The following is a 27,547-nucleotide window of genomic DNA, read 5'->3' on the forward strand; positions in this document are numbered from 1 at the left end:
TATTTTATCACGCCCCAACCCGAAGAGGTTGCCCCTATTCCAAGTACAAGGAGTAATTTTCCTAACAATCTTTCTTTTCTCCTTTGAAGAAAAATGAGGGGGGAATTGGCCAACAACCAAATTTTTTTCTATATCATCAAACCATGGAGACAACACTGATAAGGTAAAGAGGTGCTCATTAGGGAGTTGGTCATCCACCATCTCTTCATTCTTTGCAGATAAGGTTAGTCTAGAAAAGAAATCTACAATAACATTTTCTTTTCTTGGTTTATCAACAAAGACCTGATATACTAGAATGTAGTTCCTTAATTTATTCAAAGAATACGCAAAAAAAAATTATTTTTTGGTAACTGTGTAATTAATATCAACCTTTGACAATTCCTTGCTAATGAAATATATGGCATAAGGAAATTTACCTTCAAGTTGCTCCAATGTTTCCCCCACTTCTTTCTCTGATGCATTTGTGTGGATGTGGAAGGGAAAGGACCAATTTGGGCCCCTGAGGATTGGTGCAATTGTCAATTTGTCTTTGATTTCTTCAATTTTCTTTTGACATAGGTCTATCCAACAAAATTCTAAATCTTTTGTTAGTAGAAAAAACAAAGGTGAAGTTATTTTTCTAAAATTCTAAATAAATATTTTATAGTACCCAACAAGTCCTAAAATCTTTCACATATTTATGTTTCTAAGGAACAAGAACCTTCCTAATGATGGATATTTTATTGGGATCAACCTAAATTCCTTCTTTAGAGAGGAAGTGCCCTAAAACAATTTCTTCATTCATAAAAAAATGGCACTTTTTAGGGCTCAAGGAGAGATTCATCTCTATGCATATTTACAAAACCTTGCATAGGTTGGACAGAGCTTCTTGGAAAAAATCTACATAAGGTGTGAAACCATCCATGTAAATCTCTACTGAGTCATGTACAAGGTTAGAATACATACTCAATGCTGCCCTTTGGAAAGTGGAAGGGGAATTACATAGGCCAAATGGAAGGACCCTGTAGGAAAAGGCCCCCCATGGGTAGGTGAAAGTAGTCTTATCATAGTATTTAGGACTTATTTGGATCTGATTATACTCACTGAACCCATCCAGAAATGAAAAGAACTTCTTCCCTACAAGAACATCTAAAACTTGGTTAATTAAGGGAAAGGGGAAATGATCTTTCTTGGTGGCTTTATTAAGTTATCCGTAATCAAAGCATACTCCATTTTACATTCTTCTTAGGGAGAATTACTAAATGTGGCACCCATTCATTTTCCGGAATTGAATAGGTAAAACCTACATCTAATAATTTATGTAATTCCTCTTTTACAATTCCCTTTAGTGCAGGGCTCATTCTTCTTTGAGGTTGGTGAACATGTTATGGTATTTCTTAATGTATATATGATGAGTACATATAGAGGGGTGAAATCTATCTCCTTATAATACCAAGAAAAACATAGATGAACCTGCTGATCCACCTGAGATTTGTTTATTAGGTAGCCAATATTACACTAAATTTCTAGAAAGAGACTACCAACAGATTCAAAATGAGTTACCCAAATATGATGGGAAATATCATCAAGGTGTTGTTGTGTGGGTTATCAAAATGGAATCCATTTTTGAATCAAACTCGTCAATAGGAGAACGAGAAAAAAAAACATGACCAAATCCAACAATTTGGAAGTTGAGGCATATGATTGGTCCCTATGGTGGTATGGAAAATGTGACGCTCGTTCCTTTCATTGGAAGACATTCGTGGATGCCTCACTAAAAATATTCTACGATGACGAAGAAGATGATGTCTACAAAAAAAATGTTCATCTCAAGCAAAAAGGGTTTGTAAGCAAATACACCGACGAATGGGAAGTATTAGCTAAAAGACAATGAGGATTTATCGATGAACAACTACTTAAAATGCATAGATGTGGACTCAAGGATTACATCCGCACAGAATTGAAATTATACAAACCTAAAACTATCAAAGGAGTCAAACATGCGACAAAGCTTATTGAACAAAAACATAAATTCGAAATGTCATCATTCAAGGAAGATGAAGACCAACAACAATACTTAGGTAAAAAGTAGTCAAGCAAATGTAGGTATTGTGGAAACAAATGGACGTCAGTACAAAGATTCCTTAATAAGAAATTGTGTACTTATGATGTTGAGAAAGAGTCGGACACTTCAAGTAATGAGTCAGAGAAAAGAATAAAAAAGAAAAATAATTGTCGCAAGTGTGGAGAAAACTGGGCGCCAGGACATAAATGTGAAGACATGTCCTTGTGCTACTATAAAATAATAGATGGGAAGAAAGTTGAAGTACAATAGCTTTATGAATAAATTGTTGTCGCACACAGTGAAGATTCATATCGTGAGGAACCATCATTAGCTACAATCTCATGTTTCTAACAAAATCTGGGTGAAGAAAGGAATTCTTCAAAAGGTCAAAAACAACAAGTCATTGCAAAATATGCTCCACCACGCCTTTTGAAGCATAGAAACCAGTCTCCAAGACGAAAGAACATTAATCCTACTACTCTACCAATAAACATGACAAGGAGATTACACCCTAAATCCCTGAAGCTCAAAGGGCTCATAAGAGACATAAATGTCAATATACTTGTAGATTCTAGAAATACTCGCAATTGTATAAACATTGATCTTGCTAAACAACTTGATCTTTGTATATGCCCAATCAAGGACTTGGGCATGACTATCGCTACTGGGAAAACGTTCGAAGAGGTAGGAGAATGTCTTAAGGTTTCAATTCAGATACAAGAACTAGAGCTACAAACAAATGCCATAGCATGCAAGGAAATGGATATAGTGTTAGGTGAAAAATGACTAATACAATTATCAATCTATACTACAACCCTTAAAGAACAGTTCATGGAGTTTAGTTGGTAAGTGCAACACTATAAATTATATGGTGTTAAGACTCCAAGTTTCAAGGAAGGTGCAGATTCATTTGAGAATTTCACCAACTCACAAGACACAAACAAAGTCAAAGAAAATAGATGCCATTCCACAACAACATGTTCAACTAAATAAACCCCTCTTGATATGCTTTAAGGAAAAATAATCTCTAAAGGGGGTGGAAATGTTATGAATACAAAATTCATTAAAACATTAATTAATAAATAATATTAAAATAATAACATTAATAATAAATTAAATAATTAAATTAATTAATGACCCATTAATTATGAAAGGGAAAAGGTCAAAAGGTGCGACCACTCACCCTCGTGGCCAGTCAATTCCTATATAGGCACACTACCACGAAGGATTATAATCACCATTCAATTTTTAATAATATTACAAAATTACTTATTACACTTACTTACAATATCTACACACAATTACTATTGCTACTAGATTTTTTCTTGCAACATGGTTTCTAAGATTTAATTTGGTCAGAACCAACAATGATTAAATATTCCCATGAGATGTCCTAAGAGAAGGCATGCTTTCCTAAATTTTTTTCTTGTAGGCCATCAATATTGATGGCAACAAGACATTTATTTTTTAGAAATTTATCAATTTGATTGTCCTCATCCAATTGTCTACTACCAATAGTGGTTTCTAATGTACAAATGGGGTAGGGTGATGATCGATAAAGTTATTTGTCTTCTTCCTCTTATACCCACATAGGAAAATAATGCTCAATAAGGGGTTGAGCAATGGTATATAGTACAAGTTGTTTTCTTAACTTCCCATTTGTGATTGTCATATTTCTAGCCCTACAACTGATGTAGGCATCAATAGTGGCCAACCAAGGTCTTCCTAGGATAAGAGGATAGCCATTAAACTTGGTTTTGGGTTTAAGAACAAGAAAACCAGTAGGGTAATCCCATAAATTAATGGAAACCATGACATCCTCAATGATGCTCTTTGGTGCTACTATGGATCTATCAACAAGTTGCAGCACCATGGTCATTTTTCTAAGGAATCCTTGGAGATAAGCTTAAGCATAGTCTCCTTGGTCATGAAATTGATTGGAATCCCTAAGTCAATGAGGTTGTTGGAGACTACAGTATTTTTAATATGCACATATACTAATAAAATGCCAAGATCCAAATACTTTGGGAAGATGAACTTCCCAAGCATAAGATCAGCTAGCTTCCCTCACATTGATAGCAGGGGCATATTTTATTCTCCTTCTTGGCCTCTTAAGAAATTCATCTTTGATGAATATGTTGTATATAGGAACATCCTTTATGGTTTGTAAGAGGGGATTTTTGACACATATTTTTTAGTTCACCCAAAATTTTAGCTTATTCTGGGGTGTATGTTTTAAGATGGACCAAATTTTTAGGATAGGTAGGCTTCTTGGCTTGAGGAGTGTGGTCTTATTTCTGTTATTCAATATTTTCTGTTGGAGAAGGTGGGTGAGCATTAGGAAGTACCTTCCTAGACTTAAGGTTTATTTCTTGGACTTCTATAACATAGGGAGGACAATATGTCTCTCCATTGTAGACTGGTTGGGCCTACTTATTGTTGGGGTTCAAGTTTGGTTGAGTAGGAATTTGTGGCTATTTCAGAGGATTGATTTGGGGTAGATATGGTTGATGAGGAGGATGCATTAGGAATGTGGTTACGCTTCATGAGGCCTCCACCCTGATGATGGATTGCCCCATTGAGGAGGTTGATGTTGGTATGGTTGAAAAGGAGAAATGACAGATTGGGGAGGATAGGACCATGGAGTAGGAATATACCAAGGTGAGGTTCTAGGTGGATATCAAGGTAAAAATTATGCATTATAAGTAATATTGAAAGAGTAGGGATAGTTCTTACCTTGCTGATATGGCCTGGGTGCTTGTGGCCCTTTTTGGTTGACAAAGAATAGCTACTCAATGCCTTCTTCTCCTTGGTACAATGATTTGAAACCTAGAAAAGATGGACTTTTTTAGCTGAATCGTTCTCTTCACACACAAAACAAAATTCTATAACATTTAAGGGTCACTCATTTCTAGGATGCATATTAGTGCATCTTGGGAAAAATTGTGCTAATTCCCTTTCTAGTTCCTCTTGTTTTTTCTTAATTTATAGTGTCCATTTGCAGGGAAAATGTGTGTAAGATCTCACTTTGAAAATCTTCCAACATACCTCCTATTTCATTCTTAATGACTAAAGTAGAGGATGAAGGACTTACCAAACCCTAGCTGGATCTACCTCTTTTTATAGCAGCTCTAGAATGGTTTTTGAACATGATTGTTTTGATGTATTCATAGTTTAACTAATAAATATATCATTGACTAACATATTGATGGTCTCCATCAGTTCTTCTCTCACCCCCGAGAGCAAGAATAGTTTCAGTGAATCTAGATCAAGAGTGCAGTTATGTGCCCTCCTATAGCTGAACTGAAGTCTATCCTCATAGTATTCTAGTGATTCATTTGGCCCTTGGGTCATTCTGAAAATTTCATCCCTTGTATGTCTTGCTCTGCAATAATTCCTATATTTGGTGTTGAATGTTTTCTGCATCTGTCCCCATTTAGTGATGTTTCCTTATTCTAAGCTCATGAACCAACACACGACTGTATCCTTGAGGGTAGAAGGAAATAATTTGAGCTTCTACTCATCTAATGTATAATCATGTGTCCTACAAAATATAAAAAAATAAAACATGAAGGTTTCAGGGTCCTCAGAAGCCATTCAATTGAAATATGGAAGATCAGTGGGGCTGATATTTTTCATTTTAGATTCCCCATTTTCCTCCTTGATAGGAAAGACTTTAGGATTCCTATTTATAGCCATGGTATTAGTGGGTGATATGGGTTCTTATCCTTCTGCAAGCTCCTCAAAAGTCCCTTTTTTCTCACCTAAAAAGGCCTCTATATCTCTTGTAGATATAGTGATAAGCCGACAACCAAGAAGCGAAGGCTGGATGTTTGTAGGAGTAGGGGTTTTAGGTAAAAAATTTCTTGTATTATCCCTAAATCTATGAGGCATGAAATAAATGATTTTTTTGTTTTTTGTTTAGATAGAAATGTTGATGCAATTTTTTATGTTTTGTTTTAGGAAATTATTGGAAGTAAGTTAATCAAATTAGAGAGGAAAAAAGTACCTACTTTGACACCTCCCCAACAACGTCGCCAAAAAGTGATGGCCCTCAGTATTACAACAAGAATGTTGAAACTCCTGAGGGTCTCAACTTTAATTATCAACCCAAGGTTCATACAAAATTAGGAGGGGTCACCATTATGTGTGTAGCACTCAATGTATTCTCCTTTGGTTGATCTAATGCAAATGAAGGGAAGCTAAAATGTACAAAGACCAGTTTTTCTGTCTAGGCTGTAGGGAATGATTAGAAAAACAAGGAGCACTAAATACACGTACTCTAATTTTCACAAAAGTAAACAACAAAAATTAACCCTATTTTATTTGTAGAATATAAAATGACATAAGGTGACCCTACTCTATTTGCAGAAAAAATAAATGACAGGAAATAAACCTACTCTGTTTTGTAGGAAAGTAAATGATAGGAAATAAATCTATGCTAAATATAGGAAAGGAAAGAAAATCATTTCAAGAAAGTTGTAGCAATATCAAATCTATTCTATGATTGTTATGTAACCAAATCACAAGAACAAAAGAAAATATATATCAACGACTTGAAAATAGTCCTTTTTGAGTGGGGAAACTCCTTTTACATCACATAAATGAAAAATCTTGGATGATGCAAATGAAAATACCTCGATATATATAGGAGTATGATGGGTCAAACTATAATTAGGGCCTACATAAAAATAATAATGTAAGGGCACAACAATAGTGGAATTCTATGGGGCACGATAATAACAATATGAAACTACACTAGTATTATCGGGACCTAACATGACACTTTCCTTCAAAAAAGTGTTGTCCTCAACACTTGAGTAGTTATGGATGCCTTTGAATAAAATGCTTATCCTCCCATGTGGAGTCTTCAACAATAAATTTCTTCACTCAACGAGATACTCTAAAATTGATATGTTCTGTAGCCGCTAGATTCTTGTTTCTGTGAATACTTCAGGCTTCAAAATGATTTTTCCTTCCTCATAAAGTTTTGGTAATATCATTTCAATTGGAAGCTTGTCACCTATAACCTTCTTTAAGCATGAAATATGGAAAACTAAGTCTACTCATGAAGATGCCGACAACTCCAATTTGTATCCATAGTAACAATATTTTGCAATAGCTTGTAAGGGCCATAGTACTTTGGGTGGTAATTTATTATCATTCTTATCTTGCTTGAGGTACATCTGTTTGTATGGTTGTAGTCATAAAAATACCCAATAACCCACATAAAAAATTCTTTCATTGCAATGCTAATTTGCGTGTTGTTTCAGTTGATTCTGCGCCAGAGTCAGTTTATCCTTTAAGAGTTGGAGAACTTGTTGTTTATGCTTGATGTGATATTCCATTGCTTGAACATTAGAATTGTCTCTTTAAGACGATGTGATGGATAGTGGATGATATTCATAAAATTCCATAAATGGAGTCATTTTTTCCGCGGTATGGAAGGAAGTGTTATAACACCATTATGCTAGGGGTAACTACTTGATCCATTATGTTTGTTTACCAGATACAAACCAACAAATATATCCTTCGAAACATTTATTCACTATCTCATTTTTCCTATTAGATTGAGGATGATAAGATGAGCTATGAGATAATTGAGTACCAAGACAATAAAGTAGTTCCATCCAAAAATTTCGAGTGAAAACGAGATCTCTATAACTTATAATATCTTTAGGTTTCCGTGTAACTTTTGAATTATTTCCATAAATGTAGTAGCTACTGTATTGGATTTGAAAGGATGAGATAGTGCACAAAACTGTGCATACTTGGTAAGTCTATCAATTACAACCATGATGACACTCTTTCCTTCAAACCTGGGTAAACCTGTGATAGAATCCATTAAGAACTCTTCCTGATGCTGACTTGGAACAATTAATGGTTGTAAAATACCTACGGTTTTAATTGTATCAACTTTATTTTGTTGGAAAACCAAAATTTCCACCACAAACTTTTGAATATCAGATTTAAGTCCATTCCAAAAAGATTCATTCTTGACCCTGTGGTAAGTTTTTAAAAATCCTAAGTTCCCTCCTATAGGAGATGTGTGCGGTTCCAATATATATATATATATATATATATATATATATATATATATATATATATATATATATATATATATATATATATATCTTAAGTTGGGAGATCTTACATAGATATAAGTGATATTTGTATCATAGTGAATCATTTTTCCAAATAAGGGAATCATATGCACTAAGATCTTGCTGAAACTTTTGAATGAGTGTCCACACCTCTTCATCATTCTTCCATTCATCCCTTGCTTCAGTTATCCAATCAAGTTGGATGATAGAAATGGAACAGAGAAATGCTTCCACATCCTCATCCATTCTTGAGAGTGCATCTGCAACAAAATTTTGCTTCCCTTTTTTTAGATGATTTCAAACTCATAACGCAACAAATTTGTGACCCATTTTTTCTTCTCTTCTGAAGACAATATTTGTTCCAAGAAGTATTTAAGACTATCATGATATATTTTTACCTTGAAGTGCCTTCCCATTAGGTAAGGGTGTTGTTTCTTCAATGCATGTACTATTGCCAACATTTCCTTCTCAGAAATAGGTTTCTATAAATACTTTCCGTTGATTAGATGAATTTAAAAAGTAATGGGTCTTCATTATTGCATTAAAACAACACTAATTCCATTTTCCCGAGGCATCACATTCAAGAATAAATGTTTTTTTGAAACTTGTTGTAGCTAATTCTAGAGCTTGGCACATTGCCTCTTTAAGATGTTCAAAGGCCTTACTTGCTTCTAGAGTCCAAAAAAATGCATCTTTCTTTAGTAATATTGATAGAGGTGTTGTTATCTTCCCATAATTCATAGCAAAATTGCATAATACCTTGTCAACCCGAGAAATATTTGAAGATGCCTTAAGATTGTGGGGATTTTCCATTCCTTAATGGCTTTAATTTTGTTAGTGTCTTCCTTAACACCCTCATGGGATATAATATGACCCAAATATTCCACTTCCTGTACACCAAAGAAGCATTTGGAGGATTTTTCATACACTTGTTTCTCCTCTAATAGTTTTAGCACCCCGTCAACTTGTTGAACATGTTCTTTCCAAGACTTGTTATAGATTAGTATACCATCAAAAAATACTAACACAAATTTTATAAGGAACTGTTTGAAAGTAGAATTCATCAAACTTTGAAAAGTAGAAGGTGAATAGGTAAGGCTGAACTTGATCTGAATTGGATTAGATTAGTAATGCTATTCTAATTCCCCATTCAGAAATAAACCTAAGATGATTATCATTTTCTTTTTCAAGTGCTTAAGGATTTATTTTATTTTATTTTTATTTTTTATTATTGCAATTAACAGATTCCCATGAGAGTTTCTTATGTATATGTTATAAACAATTTAACATAAAAACATATGCTGAACAAAAAAAATATAACGACAATGAACATCAATATACAACACACAACAAGAACATGATAAAGGAGTTCACCGCTCTTGGGCTACGTCTCCTTGGTCCAAATTCCAATGGCTTGGGCCTCTCTATTATGCTCAAATTACATTAAAAGTATGTTTACAATGCTCAGATGCATATAAAACCCATCTCAATGAGTCCATAATACCAAAAAATGGTAGAATTGACTATTTTTGCATCAAATTTGGATAAGAACTGAAGGTGTTATGACTTCTCCTAGTTCCCCCACTATTTGTTCCCCAAAATGCTCCAAAACCAGCATAAAAATAAAAATTAGCCCCAAAATCGCTAACTAGGAAATAATTTTTGTCGCACCGCGGGCCATATCCTGTCGGCCTTATCACATATGGAAATCGGCTGGTTTCAGCGGGCGGAATGCCTTGTTTACCCGATGAAATGTTGCACTTGCGATATCGTAGACCCGCAGAGTTTTAAATTGTGACATATAATGTTATTGCATTGAGGGTCTTTCGCATTTGGGACTTAACTTGCACTAGGGCATATTGCGATATGCAATCGCATCGCTAACCTTATTGAGTCCAAAACCGATACTTGTTCTTTGATCCCTTTCATTGATTGTGATTACCTCATCGTATCACAACCCTGAACTAGCAGGGGGGTGATTTGTAACACCGAAACACTTATGATTGTGATATGTGAATTGTGAGAGACAATGGCGGGCTGTCAATTGGAAACTCCTTATTCGCTGAAGACTTTCCACATCATCCCAATCCTGCCATGTAGGCAAGTCAAACTTGAGCTTTGACTTGCTCTAACTTCTGCATATGAACTCAAATTTGAGTGTTGTTCATACTGTTGGATTCAGAATGACCAGATCTTTAATTTGAAGCTGAGTTTGACAAGATTCTCACACTTTTATTTTTGAGCATAATTTTGAGCACCTGACCACTCCTCCCCACTAGAAGCCTTTTGGACCCCAAAAGGATCACTTTCAATTATTGAACAGATGAGGGTACTGTTCCCTCACCTTCCCCACGTCAATACATTTGGCCTTTTATGGATGTGTACCTTTGAGACGCACCCAAAGATAATCCGTATTTCCTCTTTTAATTGTCTTTGTCCTTCTGTCAAGTATAGTGTCTTGCTGAAGCATATCAAGGTATTCTGGAGAAAAGTCTTCAATAGATTGAATTTGAACATTCTCTCCTTGATCTTGAATAAAAGGAGGTTCATACAATCTCAAATTTTCAACATTAACAACAGAATAGATTTGCATATATGAAGGAAAATCAAGTCTGAAAGCATTATTACCAATCTTTTCTATAATTTTAAATGGACCATAATGAATTGGTTTCAGCTTTTTACCTTCACCTTGAAGCCTTTCCTTGCTAATGTATAGCCAAACTTCATCATCTACTTGAAACTGATGATCCACACAATGCTTAGTATGCCTTGCCTTGACTCTTTTCTGGTTGTTCTTGAACTGTTTGGTGAATCAATTGAATTTGCTCAATGAATTTCTTTGCCCTGTCTATGTCACTATGTCCATCTACAGCTACATATTTCTCAAAGATGAAATCCAAAGGTGTTTTAGGCAAATAACTAAGACATGCCTTAAAAGGTGAAGTTAGAGTAGAAGAGTGTTTTACTCGGTTGTAAGCATGTTGAATATAATGCAATTGTTCATCCCACAACTTAGGATATCCTCTTAACAAATGAATTATTGTCATGTTTACCACTTTAGTTTGACCATTTGTTTGTGGATGGAAGGATGTACTTTTCTTCAACTTGGTGTCCATCAAGTTCCATAAAATTGACCAAAAATTCCCAACAAATCAAGAATCACGATCACTTACAATAGAAGTAGGCAATCCAAAATGAGCCCATACATTTTGAAATAAAAGTTGAGCTATTTGTTTAGTTGTAATTTCTTTTTACAAGACATTAAAATGCACATCTTTTTGAACCTATCCACAACTACATTTAAATAATCACGACCTTTCCTTTGATAAAGGAAGACCTCCTACAAAATCCATAGAAACACTTTCCCATGGTCTTGAAGGCACTGGAAGTGGTGTATACAATCCTAGTTTCCTATTACTAGGCTTACTGACTACACACAATGAACAACCTATTATAAAACGTGACACACTTTCAAGCATATGAGGTCAATAAAAATACCTCTGAATATTTTCCACTATTTTCTTTACGCTGAAATGTCCAGCAATAAGAGAAGTGTCCGCTTCCCTTGTGACATTTACTCTCTCTCCCTGTGGAACACAAAGTTTTACCAAATGATACAACATATTATTATTTAAATGGTAGTCTAATTCCTCAACTTGGTGGCCTTGATTCAAGTTTAAATATACCTCTTGAAAGTCAACATCCTGTGCGTATTGTTCAACATAACTTTCATGCAAAACAAAATTATTCTTGAGTAAAATGGCTACATTTACAATCGATCTAGAAAACATATCATCAACTCTGTTATATATAACTTTCTTGTACATGCTTACCAAGTGGAATTGCTGTAATAATTCCATCCAACGAAAGTGCCTTGACTGCTGCAATTTGGTTTGAGATTGCAGATATTGCAGAGGTTGATGATCAGTGTGAATAATTGTTTCTTTTCCCATCACATAATGCTTCCATTTCTTCACACTTTGTACCAATGTGTAAAGCTCTTTATCATACATAGGATAGTTTGTAACAACACCATCAAAAATCTCAAAATGAAATGAAATGGGCTTACCATGCTATAAAAGAACTGCACCCATGGCATAGTCACTTGCATATGTCTGTATTTCAAAGGGTTGTTTCAAATCCAGCAATGCCAAAACTGAGGCTGAACTGATATTTTGTTTCAAAGCATCAAATGATTTTTCTTGTTTTCCTCCCCACTGGAAGACAAACTTCACGTTGGTCAACACATGTAGTGGAGATGCTAAGGAGGAGAAATTGGAAATGGACTTCCTCCAATACTGTGCTGCTCCTAGAAAGCTCCTTACTTCTGTAACTAATTTGGGTGTTGGCCAATTCACAATGACAAAAACTTTAGAGGGATCAATATTCAACTCATTTCCTCCAACTATGTGGCTAAATACACTAAGGAAGTTTTCCCGAATTCACATTTAGACATCTTTAGAAATAACTGTTATTTTCTCATGATATCCAAAACTTTCCTAACATGCTTGACATGCTCTTCTCGTGATTTGCTGAATATCAAAATATCATCTAAATAGACAATTAAAAACTCATCAAGAAATGATCTTAAAACATCATTCATAACTCTCATGAATGTAGCTGGAGCATTACAAAGACCGAAAGGCATAACCAACCACTCAAACAATCCCTGTTTGGTTTTGAAAGTAGTCTTCCATATGTCCACCTCAGCTATTATAACTTGATGATATCCACTTCTCAAGTCTAACTTAGTAAAATACTTTGCATTTTTCAATTGATCTAGCAAATCATCTATTCTAGGCAATGGGTATCAATTCTTTATTATGATCTTAAAGCTCGATAATCTACACACATGCACCAGGTTCCATCTTTCTTGGGTATCAATACCATTGGTGAACCACATGGCGAAATAGAAGGATGAATTACTCCTTTATCTAACAATTCCTGGAATTGTTTTTTAATTTATAAACTTTCAAGAATTGACATTTGATACATACCAATATTTGGAAGTGGACAGTCCTGTTGTAGCTGAATTTCATGCTAAATTCCTCTTTTTGGTGGCAGTCCCTTTGGTTCTTGAAACATGTCCCCATATTCATTGACCACATCAACCAATTTAGCTTTCAGCTTCACATCACAACCTACAAAGGATTCCTACTTTGTGTCATTCTTCTGCTTGATCATGAGGAGCACGAGACTCTTGCTGGAATTAACCAGTTGTTTCATTTCACCTGTGCTTGCCAAAGACAGACTAAGTTTTCTGCGATGAGATCTCACAATGTACTCCACTCCGTTTTTGAACAAATGGTATTTGTTCTCAAATCTGTGGAAGACAACCTTCCTGTCATATAAATACAGAATTCCCAACACAATTCCCGAGATATCCAATGGCACGGCGTCTAATTCAACTTCGTCAATGAAATTGGCGGTGATTGCAAATCTGAAAACACATTTCTGTGTGACCTGAAAATTGGCATCCTTGGTTATCCAACTCAACGGATATGGTTATGATGAGGCACGGTTTCCAGATTCAATTTCTTGACTAAATCTGTAGAAATTAAGTTGGCCTGCGATCCATTGTCAAACAACGTATCAATTTTCCTATGTTTGGAAATGACTCAGATATGGAATAGCTCTATTTGATTTTCCTCATTTGAAACATTGTGGGTATTATTTGTTGCGCTGGTACTTGCTATGACTGCCTCTTTGCTGACCTCTTTTCTTGCTTTTGCCATGAATTTTCCTTTGGTGACTGTGGCTATGATTTTTGTTTCATCTCCTGAGTCTAAACCCAAGTCTTGTTGTTCAACATTATTGGTCTTCTATTTCCCTTTATTGTTGAATTTATTCGGTTGTAATTTTGGATGAAGCTTCCAACAATGCGCTTCATCATGTCCTTCATCGGAACAATTATTGCACACGGGTTTCTCCCTTTCTTTCTTAACAGAAGCATTTTTCTTCTGCTTTCCTTTAAACTTCTTCCCTTTTTCAACACTCTGAAATGGCTTCTTCTTACCTTCTTCCTGTATATTTTTCCCTCTTGCTTCGAGGTATGTAGCTTGAACATAGACCTCATCAAGATTTGTGGGACTGAACATAAGAATGGTATGTCGAAGATAGCTATGCAACCCTCCTATGTATTTCAACAAGGTATCTTGTGACTGTAAGTCTACTCCTAGCATAAGAGCTCTTTTCCTAAAATCTTGAGTATACTCTTGCACATTTTGACCTTTCAACTGTCTGAAATTTTGCCAATTCATAATGGCTTTTTGCATATGAGCTAAAGGGTAGAACTGTATTTTTATAGCAGCAATGAAATCAAACCAAGTAATAGAGATCTTACCATGTTTCTTGATCTCGTCTTGAGTCCTTGCTTCCCACCATACAAGTGTTGCACCCTCCATTCTCAATGAAGCCAACTGAATCTTGATATCATCCTCTTGAAGGTTCTAAATTCTACAATACACCTCCAACTGACGAATCCAGTTATCCAACTTCTCTACATTAACTTCTCCATTGTACATAGGCAACTCGAATTTAACATCAAGCTTCAGAAAAGGTGATTTACCAACCCCTTTTGAAGAATGATGATGAGTATGAGTAACGGTGGTATTTGTGGAAGAGTGTGAAGATGATTTCGAAGAAGAAGATGAAGAAGATGGTGGAGATGGTGGAGGTTTGCCTCCATTCCCATTATTTCCTTTTCCTTTATCTTCTTTTCCATTACCTTCTCCTGAAGAGCCTTCTCCATTGGGAGGCTTGGAACTTTCTCCTTGTAGTCTATTATTCCTCTCTTCATAGAGGACCTTAACCATCTTTGTCATATCAAAGAAAGCCTTTCTGAAGGCCTTCTCATATTCTTTCATGATAAGTTCTCCTTCATGAGACATGGTCTCTGAAGACTCAACTACAAATTGAGGTTGTACTAGTGTTGGAATCTCAACTACAACTTCTGCAACTTGAGGCTGAAATGGTGTAGACGACTTTGGCAACCTTGCTCTTCTTCTCTTTGACCCAATTTTAGGGCTTTCAACTAGCTTTACTTCACCTCTTTTGAGCTTTAACCTTGTGAGCATGAACTTGCAAACAATTAAATCCTTATTTCACAAAGAAAATATAGTAAGCAAAACCAGTTCTTTGATATCAACTTGATCTGAATTGGAGTAGATTAGTAATGCTATGCTAATTCCCCATTCAGAAATAAACCCAAGATGCTTATCATTTTCTTTTTCAAGTGCTTAGGGATTCAAAAACTTTTTCAATTAAAAAATTCCATGAGAGTTTCCTATGTAAATGTTATAAAAAATTTAACATAAAAACATATGTTGAACAACAACAATATAATAGCAATGAACATCAATGTACAACACACAACAAGAACATGATAAAGGAGGTCTCCTTGGTCCAGCTTCCAATGGCTTGGGTCTCTGTATTATGTTCAATTTACATCAAAAGTGTGTTTACAATGCTTAGATGCCTCTGAAACCTGTCTCAATGAGTTAAGAATACCAAAAAATGCTAGAATCGACTATTTTGCATCAAATTTGGATAAGCATTGAAGGAGTTATGACTTCTGCCAGTTCTCCCACTATTAGTTCCATAGAATGCTCCAAAACTGGCAGAAAACTACAAATTAGCCCCAAAATCCACTAATCGGGCAATAATTTTTGCTGCACTACAGGCCATATCCCGTCAGACTTATCGTAGATCGCAATCGGTGGGTGGAGTGTCTTGCTTACCCAGCGAAATGCCGCGATTGCGATATTACGGGCCCATTGGAGTTTTAAACTGTGACATATAATGTTATTGCGTTTGGGGTCTTTAACATTCAGGACTTAACCTGCACTAGGGCGAATTCCTATTACTTTTGCAATTGTGATATGCGATCACATCGCTAACCTTGTCGGGGCTAGGGCCGATACTTGTTCTCTGATCCCTTTCAGTGATTGCGATTACCTCATCACATCGCAACCCTGAACCTGTTGGGGGCCAATTTGTAACACTGAAACACTTACCGCTACGATATGTGATCTGCGAGGGCCAATGGAGGGCTGCCACTTGGCACCTCCTTATTTGTTGAAGACTTGACACATCATCCCAATCTTGTCATGTAGGAAAGTCAAACTTGAACTTTGACTTGCTCTAACTTCTGCATATGAACTCGAATTTGAGTGTCGTTCGCACTGTTGGAATCAGAATGACGAGATCTTCAATCTGAAGCTGAGTTTGACAAGATTACGATAGTTTGATTTTTGAGTATAATTCTGAGCACTTGATCAAAGGCCAAAAGGCATGACCAAAAATTCATAATGACCTTCATGAGTTCTAAATTTTGTTTTCAAAATATCTTATGTCTTCATTCTAATTTGGTGATATCGTGAACAAAGATCCAACTTTGTGAATTAAATTGCTCCATGTAGTTCATCCAACAATTCATCAATGAAAAGAATGGGAAACTTATCTTTAATAATGAGCTTGTAGAGCTCTCTATAATCAGGACACATATGCCATGATCCATACTTGTGCACCAATACTACCTAAGAAGAGAGAGAACTTTGGTTAGGTTGAATTATACCTTCCTCTTGTTGAGATTGCAACAAGATGATGGAGCTTAGTGAAAAGAGTCGCCTTCACTAAGTGGGCCCGCAGGCTATTTTTGGCGCAAGTCTATTTTTAGACTATGTCTATTTTTAGACATATGGATCATGTCTATGTTTATGGATGATTGATCAAGTTGGGAAAATAGATGGACTTCTATTTTTGATGAAAGTGTGAGTGATCACAGTGTGAGTGATCAAGTCTATTTTTAGACTGGCTGTCAAAAATAGAAAAGTCAAATATTATTATCTCACAATAATATTTGGACTATAAACTTAATCTTATTCTCTTGGAGCACTTTAGTTTGAGCTACGGAAGTGGCACATGCAGATGTCAGAAGGAAATTCGTTTTTCTTATGAGTCAGTTGAGTTGTTGCATGCATGACTTCAGTTAGAACTCAAGTGAGTTGAGTTTAGTGGACTGGAGGTACAGTTGATGGAGTTGTGTTCAGTTTAACTTAGTTAAACTGGTTGTAGTTAGTCTAACTGCAGATAGACTAATGATGAGTTGTTAAACTAATTATTAACTCATAATACAACTAAAGAATACATCAGTTAACTCAGTTGCATGTCAGTGCATGTTCAGTTCAATAGGGACAGGTGGTAGAGAATCAGATTGCTATCAGTTGTGACTATAGTTGTGCACCAGATCTTGCACAATCAAAGGATTGAGTATGCCAATGAGTTTGCTCACGTATTTGGCCCGCATTTTAGCCTTTGCTCACGTCCACAAAGAGTGAGTGACTATTTTGCAGGTGAAAATCGAGTTTGGGAAGCAATTCTCATCAGTTCTTGAGCAGGTATTGAGCAGTGGAGGCAGGCAAGCAGTGGAAGAGATTTGGAGATCAGATCTGAGCTGTATTGTGTGTAACAGAGGTGGAGATACTTGTGAGAAGTATTATGCTTTGTATTGTTACATGATTCAATCAATATAATATACAGATAGTGTGGGGTTTTTTAGCGAGATGCTTTCCCCGGGATACATACTGTGTTTATGAGTTTGATTGATGCTTCTATGTACGCCTGTGAATGTTTTTGCTTCTGTAAATTGATGATCAACGTAGAGGAGATTATGTATTATACATGTTCCGCTTATAATTGTATGATCAGGATAATCTCTGTGAATATGTGTTAAATTATTCAAAGTTTCTACATGGTATCAGAGCGAGCTAGATAATTGTAGAAAAAGTTTCTACATGGTATCAGAGCAGCTTGATTTGTAGAAGAGATTTTTACAGGATATCAAGCGAGGATTGATCATCAGATCTACTATTCAGGAAGTGTTTACATTCTATTTCTTCTGGCAGAGTCTGTAATCGAGCCAGGTAGCCTCTGGATTCATCCTTCCTTTGGAAGGTGAAATATCCGGTAAAAGCCCATACAGTCAATCTCTGTACGAGAAATATTGTGTTCTCACGAATTCTAGATCGGAAGCAGTTGAGTTGGTTGCTGGTGGAATTCGAATTTGCAGCAGTGTTGTTGAAATGTCTTTCAACGGATTGCAAATGTTATTCCAAAGCAAGAGCGACCTGGTGCTCGAGGATAAACTCAGAAACAATAAAGGTGAGAATGGATCTTCATCAAAGGTATCTGATGAAGAGAATTGCGCTTTGGCTGCCAAAGCAAAGAAAGGGAAGAGCAAGAAAGCTTCTCAGTCTGGTGCGAAAGGCAAGAAGCAATATATGTCCAAGGTGAAGTGTTTTCACTGTCACCAGCATGGACACTATGCCACAAATTGTCCGCAGAAGAAGAAGAACAAGCAAGCTGCTAGATCTGCAGGGGGAGAGGCTTTAGCTTCTCAGTTTGAGCTTGATTTTTCATTGATCGCATGCTTGGTTTCAAGTGTGATGGGTTCAGTGTGGTTTCTGGACAGTCGTGCGTCTTTTCACATGACGGGAGATAGAGATTTGTTCTCTGATCTGGAGGACAAAGATCTTGGAGTGCACATCGAGATGGGCGATGATGGTAGATACAGTGCGACCGGTATCGGTACCATTTCCTTTGAGAGGGAGTCTGGTAAACCCTTTGTATTGAAGGAAGTCATGCATGTTCCAGGATTGAAGAAGAATCTCATCTCAGTGGCAATGTTAGAAGACAAGGGGTATGATGTTGTTTTCAGCGAGGGAAAGGCCTTCCTGCGCAGCAAGACAACTGGTGAGACCCGGAAGATAGGGGTTCGAGTGAGGAACCTTTATCAGTTGCATGTAGATGGATGCGCAGCAATGGCAGGCAAGGCAGAAGGATTGGTGAGCCAGGATGATGGCGAGTTGTGGCACAGGAGATTGGGTCACCTTCACCATGGAGCCTTGAAGATACTGCAGCAGATCACTACAGGGCTTCCTAAAGGCACACTTGCGCAGTCAGATCAGTGCAAGGGGTGTACTTTGGGGAAGTTTGTGAAAGCCACCTTTCACGAGAAGGATAGTCGCGCCACGACGATCCTTGAGAGAATTCACACAGACGTGTGTGGACCTTTCTCAGTTGCTTCGACAGCAAAACACATGTATTATGTGATTTTTGTTGATTATTTCTCTCGTAAGTGCTGGATCTTCTTCATGCAGAAGAAGAGCGAGACATATTCAAAGTTCTGTGAATTCAAAGCACTGGTCGAGAAGGAGTCGGGGAAGAAGGTGAAGGCTCTTAGGAGCGATAATGGTGGTGAATACATCTCGGATGAGTTCAAGGATTTCTGCAAGGCAGAAGGGATTCGTAGAGAGCTCATAGCTCCCCATAACCCACAGCAGAACGGGGTAGCTGAGCGGAAGAACAGAACGATTGTGGGTGCTACACGGGCAATGTTGCATGATCAGGGCCTACCCCTTCACTTGTGGGCGGAAGCATGCAATACAACAGTTTATGTGCAGAACCGTTGTCCTCATAGGATACTTGGCATGAGTACACTCGAGGAGGCTTATTCTGGTAAGAAGCCTGATCTTTCTCATTTGAGGATTTTTGGTGCTAACGTTTACATGCATGTGACGAAGGATGCCAGAAAGAAGTTGGAGCCGACTGCAGAGGTTGGGATATTTGTGGGGTACACTGATACGCCCCACAACTATCGTGTGTATTTGCCAGACAGTGGTAAAACTGTTGTGCGACGGGATATAAAATTTCAGGAGGAGAAAGTCATGAAGTGTTCGCTTGAGAGGGAGCTACACTTGCATGCAGATGAGGAGCTATTAGTTCCTAAGGATGAGCTTCAGGACGTGGATCAGCCACAGGACGAGGTTCATGGAGTGGAAGAGACCACTCATGCAGCGCCAACCATCAGAGGGCGAAAGCGCTTGACAGAAGCTGAGCGACTGGCTCAAGATGCAGAGAAAGTTGTAGGACCACCTACAACCCAACGCAGGCAGAGACAGTCACCTGATCGGTACACTGGATACATGGCTCTTATGAGCAAGTGTGTTGTGACTGAGCCATCCTCTTTCGAGGAAGCTGTGGAGGATCCCGCATGGGTAGACGCCATGGTGGAAGAGTATGATTCTATTGTCAGAAACAGTGCATGGGAGATTGTTCCTAGATCGGAAGGGAAATCAGTGGTAGGTTCGAGATGGATCTACAAAGTTAAGCAGGCAGCTGACGGGAGTGTGGAGAAGTACAAGGAAAGATTTGTTGCTCGATGCTTTTCACAGATTGAGGGGATCGATTATGAGGAGACCTTTGCACCTGTCGCAAGGTATTCTTCCATACGGACGATTCTTGCTCTCTCAGTGCAAATGGGATGGCACATTCATCAGATGGATGTGAAGACTGCGTTCCTCAACGGAGTCATTGAGGAGGAGGTGTACATTGAGCAACCCGAAGGCTTTGAAGTCTTCAGCAGTGAGTCGCATGTGTGCAGGCTCAAGAGAGCGCTGTATGGGTTGAAGCAAGCACCACGTGCTTGGTACACACGGATAGACAGCTATTTCACAGGACTTGGATTCTCCAAGAGCGAGGCGGATCCGAACCTATACCAGATTGTGGTGGAGGGTAAGTTGCTTATCATTGTACTGTATGTTGATGATTTGATTCTAACGGGTGATGAGCTGTTGATACTGTCATGCAAGAAGGATCTTGCTACAGAGTTTGAGATGAAGGATTTGGGCCTCCTTCACTATTTCCTAGGATTGGAAATATGGCAGCGCAGTGGTGGACTGTTTGTTTCTCAGGGCAAGTATGCTTGGGAGATACTGGAGAAGTTCAACATGCATGGCTGCAAGCCTGTTGATACTCCTCTTCCTGGAGGTTGGAGGAAGGAGGATGCCACTTCGGGAGAAGAAGTGGATGCCACTGTTTATCGACAGTTGGTGGGGTCGCTGATGTATTTGGTCAATACACGACCTGATATATGCTATGCAGTTAACCAGCTTTCACAAGCTATGGTTAAGCCTACCAAGCTCTTCTGGAAGGCGGGCAAGCATGTATTGCGCTACTTGAGAGGCACATCAGGATATGGTTTGTGGTACAGACAGGAGGATGAGGTGAAGCTATGTGGCTTCACGGATGCAGATTGGGCAGGGAGCCCAACAGACAGAAAGAGCACATCAGGAGGGGTCTTCAGTATCGGATCGACAGCAGTTTCTTGGTACAGCAGGAAGCAGAGATCTGTGGCACTCAGTTCAGCGGAGGCCGAGTATATGGCAGCAAGTTTGGCTGCATGCGAGGATATATGGATGAGGAAGATCCTGGTTGGTTTGTTCGGTTCTCATTTGGATCCTACTGTGATTTACTGTGATAACCAGAGTTGCATTAAACTCTCGGCTAATCCTGTATTTCATGATAGATCTAAACATATTGACATCAGGTACCATCATATCAGAGATTGTGTGCAGCGGAGGATCATGTTACTTTCGTACATTCCAACGGAGGATCAGGATGCTGATATTCTGACGAAGGCTCTCACCACGAGCAAATTCGAGTACCACCGAGGCAGGATAGGGGTTGCTGATAATCCATATCTTGTCGAGAGGGAGTGTTGAGATTGCAACAAGATGATGGAGCTTAGTGAAAAGAGTCGCCTTCACTAAGTGGGCCCGCAGGCTATTTTTGGCGCAAGTCTATTTTTAGACTATGTCTATTTTTAGACATATGGATCATGTCTATGTTTATGGATGATTGATCAAGTTGGGAAAATAGATGGACTTCTATTTTTGATGAAAGTGTGAGTGATCACAGTGTGAGTGATCAAGTCTATTTTTAGACTGGCTGTCAAAAATAGAAAAGTCAAATATTATTATCTCACAATAATATTTGGACTATAAACTTAATCTTATTCTCTTGGAGCACTTTAGTTTGAGCTACGGAAGTGGCACATGCAGCTGTCAGAAGGAAATTCGTTTTTCTTATGAGTCAGTTGAGTTGTTGCATGCATGACTTCAGTTAGAACTCAAGTGAGTTGAGTTTAGTGGACTGGAGGTACAGTTGATGGAGTTGTGTTCAGTTTAACTTAGTTAAACTGGTTGTAGTTAGTCTAACTGCAGATAGACTAATGATGAGTTGTTAAACTAATTATTAACTCATAATACAACTAAAGAATACATCATTTAACTCAGTTGCATGTCAGTGCATGTTCAGTTCAATAGGGACAGGTGGTAGAGAATCAGATTGCTATCAGTTGTGACTATAGTTGTGCACCAGATCTTGCACAATCAAAGGATTGAGTATGCCAATGAGTTTGCTCACGTATTTGGCCCGCATTTTAGCCTTTGCTCACGTCCACAAAGAGTGAGTGACTATTTTGCAGGTGAAAATCGAGTTTGGGAAGCAATTCTCATCAGTTCTTGAGCAGGTATTGAGCAGTGGAGGCAGGCAAGCAGTGGAAGAGATTTGGAGATCAGATCTGAGCTGTATTGTGTGTAACAGAGGTGGAGATACTTGTGAGAAGTATTATGCTTTGTATTGTTACATGATTCAATCAATATAATATACAGATAGTGTGGGGTTTTTAGCGAGATGCTTTCCCCGGGATACATACTGTGTTTATGAGTTTGATTGATGCTTCTATGTACGCCTGTGAATGTTTCTGCTTCTGTAAATTGATGATCAACGTAGAGGAGATTATGTATTATACATGTTCTGCTTATAATTGTATGATCAGGATAATCTCTGTGAATATGTGTTAAATTATTCAAAATTTCTACACCTCTAACATTTTTGTAACCATATGTCCAATTTCACTCTTCTAGGCATAATGACATCTATAAGGTCTAATGTTTGAATGAACACTTCCTGAAAACAAGTGAATAACACATGATCCTGATTGCAAATAGGTGGGATACCTTTGGGAGTCTCAAATACCTTTGAATTATTGTCAATGACTCTTTTGAGATCTGGAGAAATGGATGAATTAGTTGTTTGAACATATAGGGAACATAATTGTGCACTTACCCCTGGTTGATCCTTCTTCAAATATTTTTCATGCCATTAGAGCTGATAATCTTCCCAGGTTTCCCAAAGGTACCCCTTAATTCAATTTCCTTTCCTTCCGAGAAAAAAAATCAAGAAAATTTCTTGAAAGTTAACATTTGTCATCCCCAAAGATTGTAACCATTGGAATCCTAATACAACATCCCCACAACCCATTGGAAGGGCAAACATTAGACTATTCAATACATATTCCCCCATGGTTATATTTATATTATGGAACTTCCATGAGAAATTTATAGTTCCTCCATTTGAAACCATCACTTGACATTCTGGTGTTGGATATAGAAAGAAATTCAAATCCTTGTCTATCTTACAATAAATAAAATTATGCATACTACCTGAATCAATCAACACTATTACCTTTTTCTTCTTGATATATCCTTCTATCTTCAGAGTTTGAGGTGTGGTAATTACTGCCATTGCATTACAAGATATGTTTAGATTCATTTCTTATTTTTCAGCACTTGGGGTTGGTTGCTAGAGTATATCTTGTTCTTTTTATGTTTCATGTTCCTTTTCTTCCTCCTCTTCAAAATCTATGTAAAATAATATCTTCTCAGCACGCTTATGACCCTTTAGTGTATTTTCTATCACAACTGTAACAAATCCATTTTTTCTCTTTTTTTCCTCTAGTTGTTGTGGTGTTGTGCAAATATAGGAGCGACAACACTTTTATGTTTATAGTTGTGAGTGGTAGACCTCCTTGTTGCCATAATTTTTCTTTCCATCCTGAATGCATTCTCCAATGACTTAGGTTCCCAAAGGAGAAACTCATGTTAGATGTTATCCTTTAAAGTCCCTATGAAGATATCAATCATACGCTCCTTTGGAATATCACTTACATTGATATTTAATATTTGGAAGTCCTCAATGTGGTCCCCAACTGAACCCTTTTGTTTAAGATTTATCATTTGGATAAAGAAGGTATTTCTCTTTGTATCCTCATAATGTGCTATCAATTCCTTCATAAAAATTATCCAAGTGACTAGTGCTTTATGAGAAAAAAATCCATCAATTCCATACAAATTGATTGCATTCTAAATATAAAGATGCAATGAGTATGTTTTGTGTGTGTTGCACATCTTGTAGATCAAATAACTTCTCCATATGTAATATCCATGTTATTGAATCATTGCCATCAAACTTGTTCATATCAATATTTAGAATTTGGTGGGTCTTAAACCCAACATTGGAGTCTCTAAAATCATAATTCATATTCCTTTTGTCCTCATCACAATTTTCACAAAGTACCTTGTCACCACTAGGAAGCATTTCTTGTAGCAACTTTGTCAAACCTTCCTTTAAACCTTCCAAGTCACTTTTCATTTATATTTTTAAACCATGTTAAACTATTCTTCAAACCATCCATCTTAGCTTCCATTTCATTTTTGGTTACTCTTTGCGAGAGTGAAATTTTTTGCACTTGGTCTCGTAATTTTGATATATCATGTTACATTTCTTCCTCTTCCTCATGCATCACAGTAGATATTTCTGATGGCTTATTGGGTGTATCCATATTTTTGTTTTGAGGCAATTTGGAACCAAATAATGATATATATGATTCATTATTCCCTTTGAATCACTTCAATTAATTTTTCAAACAAAAGTTATGAAAATTTTAAAAAATACACACCTTTTTCTTACTTTTAGGAGCTCAATCTTGAAACTATTGTATCTTTGTAATGTTGGACTCTCAAGGTCTGAAAATTTTTCTTCTCAATCTTTTCATCTTCTCCCTTCCTTTCTCACCTTCTCTCTTTCCTTCTTCGACATATCTTTGTATGTATTTTTTTAAACCCCACAAGTTATATTGAAATTGGATTCTTTGAGATAAAGTTATACCAAATCTCCCGTGATGACCTGATTATGGACTGGTTCAATATAAAAAACTTGTACAGACTGCCACATGTCACTATTTTAATCTTCATTCCGGAAAATCATCCCCAAGAAACTGTAGTCGTGTACATTCAATAACTTTTTACAAAATTCAAATTTGATGCTTGAAGAGAAAGTTATTGTAACACCCTCCTCCCACATCTACCCAAGTAACCACGGCAACCGGGGTAAACATGTATGAGAGGCTACTATGACTAGAATCAACCTCCTATATGACCTTAAGGAAGTCGAATCGATGGAAACATATCACAAAAACATTCAACATCAGCTCCAAGACCCTTAGGAACCAATCCAACACTTCAGACAACTTGCCCTTGGATCCCACTGAAGTGTTGACCAACTTAAGACTTAGTCGTTCTCATGCTATAGGCATGATAACGTCAAGAAACCTAGATTCACTCTCACATGCTTTCCTGCCAGCGTCTAGAGACTCATTTTTCCAGTTCTGTGCCAGTGTCCTTGGGATTTGAGCCACTTTTTTAGGCCCAGAGCCCAAGTCACTGCCCAGAATGGAATGATTACTTAGGAGCAGTAAAAGAATATGGAAACAATGATGGAAAATAAATAAGTTAAACAAGGCCTTAATCAGACCCCTACTAGCCATGAGAAGCATTTTGTCAAACATGTCGCAAGCATGTTATCTACAGGTGTAACCAACAACATTAAACATAGGGATCTTGTACTTATATAAGAATCGCTAAGAACCATTGTTCCCTCATGTGATTTTCTACATTACCATTTATTAGACCATAGATACATTATCCATTCATGTACAAGTAAAAACATGATGAGAGACATACATAGTTGTTGTCCTAAAATACACATATAACCAACACAATAACAACAAAAATACTCATGAAATTACAACCATATAGACTACATATAATCCATCAAATGATCATAGAAATACAAGGAGAAATAATCTTTCATTAATGATGCAAAATCCAAATCCGGGATGGGAATTCCACGTTCCACTTGACCATAGAATGGCTGAGCCAAATTTCTCTTCTGCCATTCACCCCCGTGTCAGATTCCAAGCATGAATGTGGGACTCAAACCAAAATAACCAACTAGGGAATACCAAGGTTAAACCACCTCACCCTCATCAGTAGAAACTAGGCTTTACCGTAATCCATCCCGAATCACTAGGCCAACATAATGAACACATCATAATAGGCTTTATTGTGATCTCCACCCGATCACTAGGCCAAACAAGCATGGATGCCACCGAATTTCTCCACCTACACCGTGAGGAACTTTTCTGCCTCCTAGTCTCTCAAGCTTTACTGCAATCCAAACCCGGATCACTAGGCCCTAAATTGAGACCCACTCTCCAGCATTTACTGCATATCCCAAACCCAAGCTTACTAGGCCCAACGAAGAGAAAACTACCTCTTTGATTTACCATATATCCTGCCATTCACCGACAAGGATTCCTAGGCCATCCGAGGCAACATAAATTTTGGCTTTACCACAACCCTCATTCTAGTTTAGGGGTTGCTAGGTCATGTTTTCTATCATTTCAAAGATCCACCTCACTCAGCTTCAAATCCATTCGACAATCCAACTCAACTAAAACATGAGAACCCCATCACACCATGGCTATCTAGAAATGGCAAGGCTAGGTTGAAAACACTATTACACCTGGAAAAATCTATGCCACAACAACAAAAGAACCACATGCAATACCATGCATGCCAAATATAGCAAGGAAAATACACATGAAAATCGATACTTGTAACGAATCCTGTTGTAGCTGCTTGATCCTTCCTTTTCCTGCTTGATCTTTGCTTCCTCTTGCCTTTCTTGTTCCAATGCCAAAAATTACTCCAAGAAAACTCTAAGTGTCCAAGAGTGAGAGAGAGAGATAGAATAATGAGAGAGCTCTAAAATTGAACTAACATAAGATTACCGACTGATCCTCAGAAACCTTTTTCTGAATGAGGCCTCTAGTTTCTTCATTTTCCATTATTTTCCTTCATTTTCCTCCTCACATGCAATTTGTGACCTTTCACCTCCTTTTACTCCCAATTTCCATTATTTTCATAAATAAAGGTGCCAAAAATGTCCTTTTTCCTTTCCAAAGCCTTAGCCATTTCCTTTGCTAGTTTCCTTAGCCATAATAAACCAAATGAACACCCCCTAGGATGCCTTGCCCAACATTCAACTTGGAATAAGTGTCTCATCTATCGTGGTTATTATTTTTTCCTCTATTTACTTTTATTACATGGGGTTTTCACCAGGGTGTTACAGAACCCCCTCGGGGAACACCGTCCTTAGTGCTAAATCACACCATGACCTCAAAAAAACCGCTGAAAATAAAACTTACTACCTATGGAGCTTTATAACATAGCTCGATGCAGTATTTATGATGATCACCCTGTTAAAAAGCAAACCAACATCATAACAACATGAAAAAATAATGACGTGACACCTATACTGATTATTGGAGCTTTATAAATTAGCCCATGGTGGTATTTACATCCATATACAT

This window comes from Pinus tabuliformis, chromosome 8 (assembly GCF_031772625.1).
Source record: "Pinus tabuliformis cultivar Carrire ecotype Pingquan chromosome 8, CPIR1, whole genome shotgun sequence".
In the NCBI taxonomy this organism is placed as follows: Eukaryota; Viridiplantae; Streptophyta; class Pinopsida; order Pinales; family Pinaceae; genus Pinus; species Pinus tabuliformis.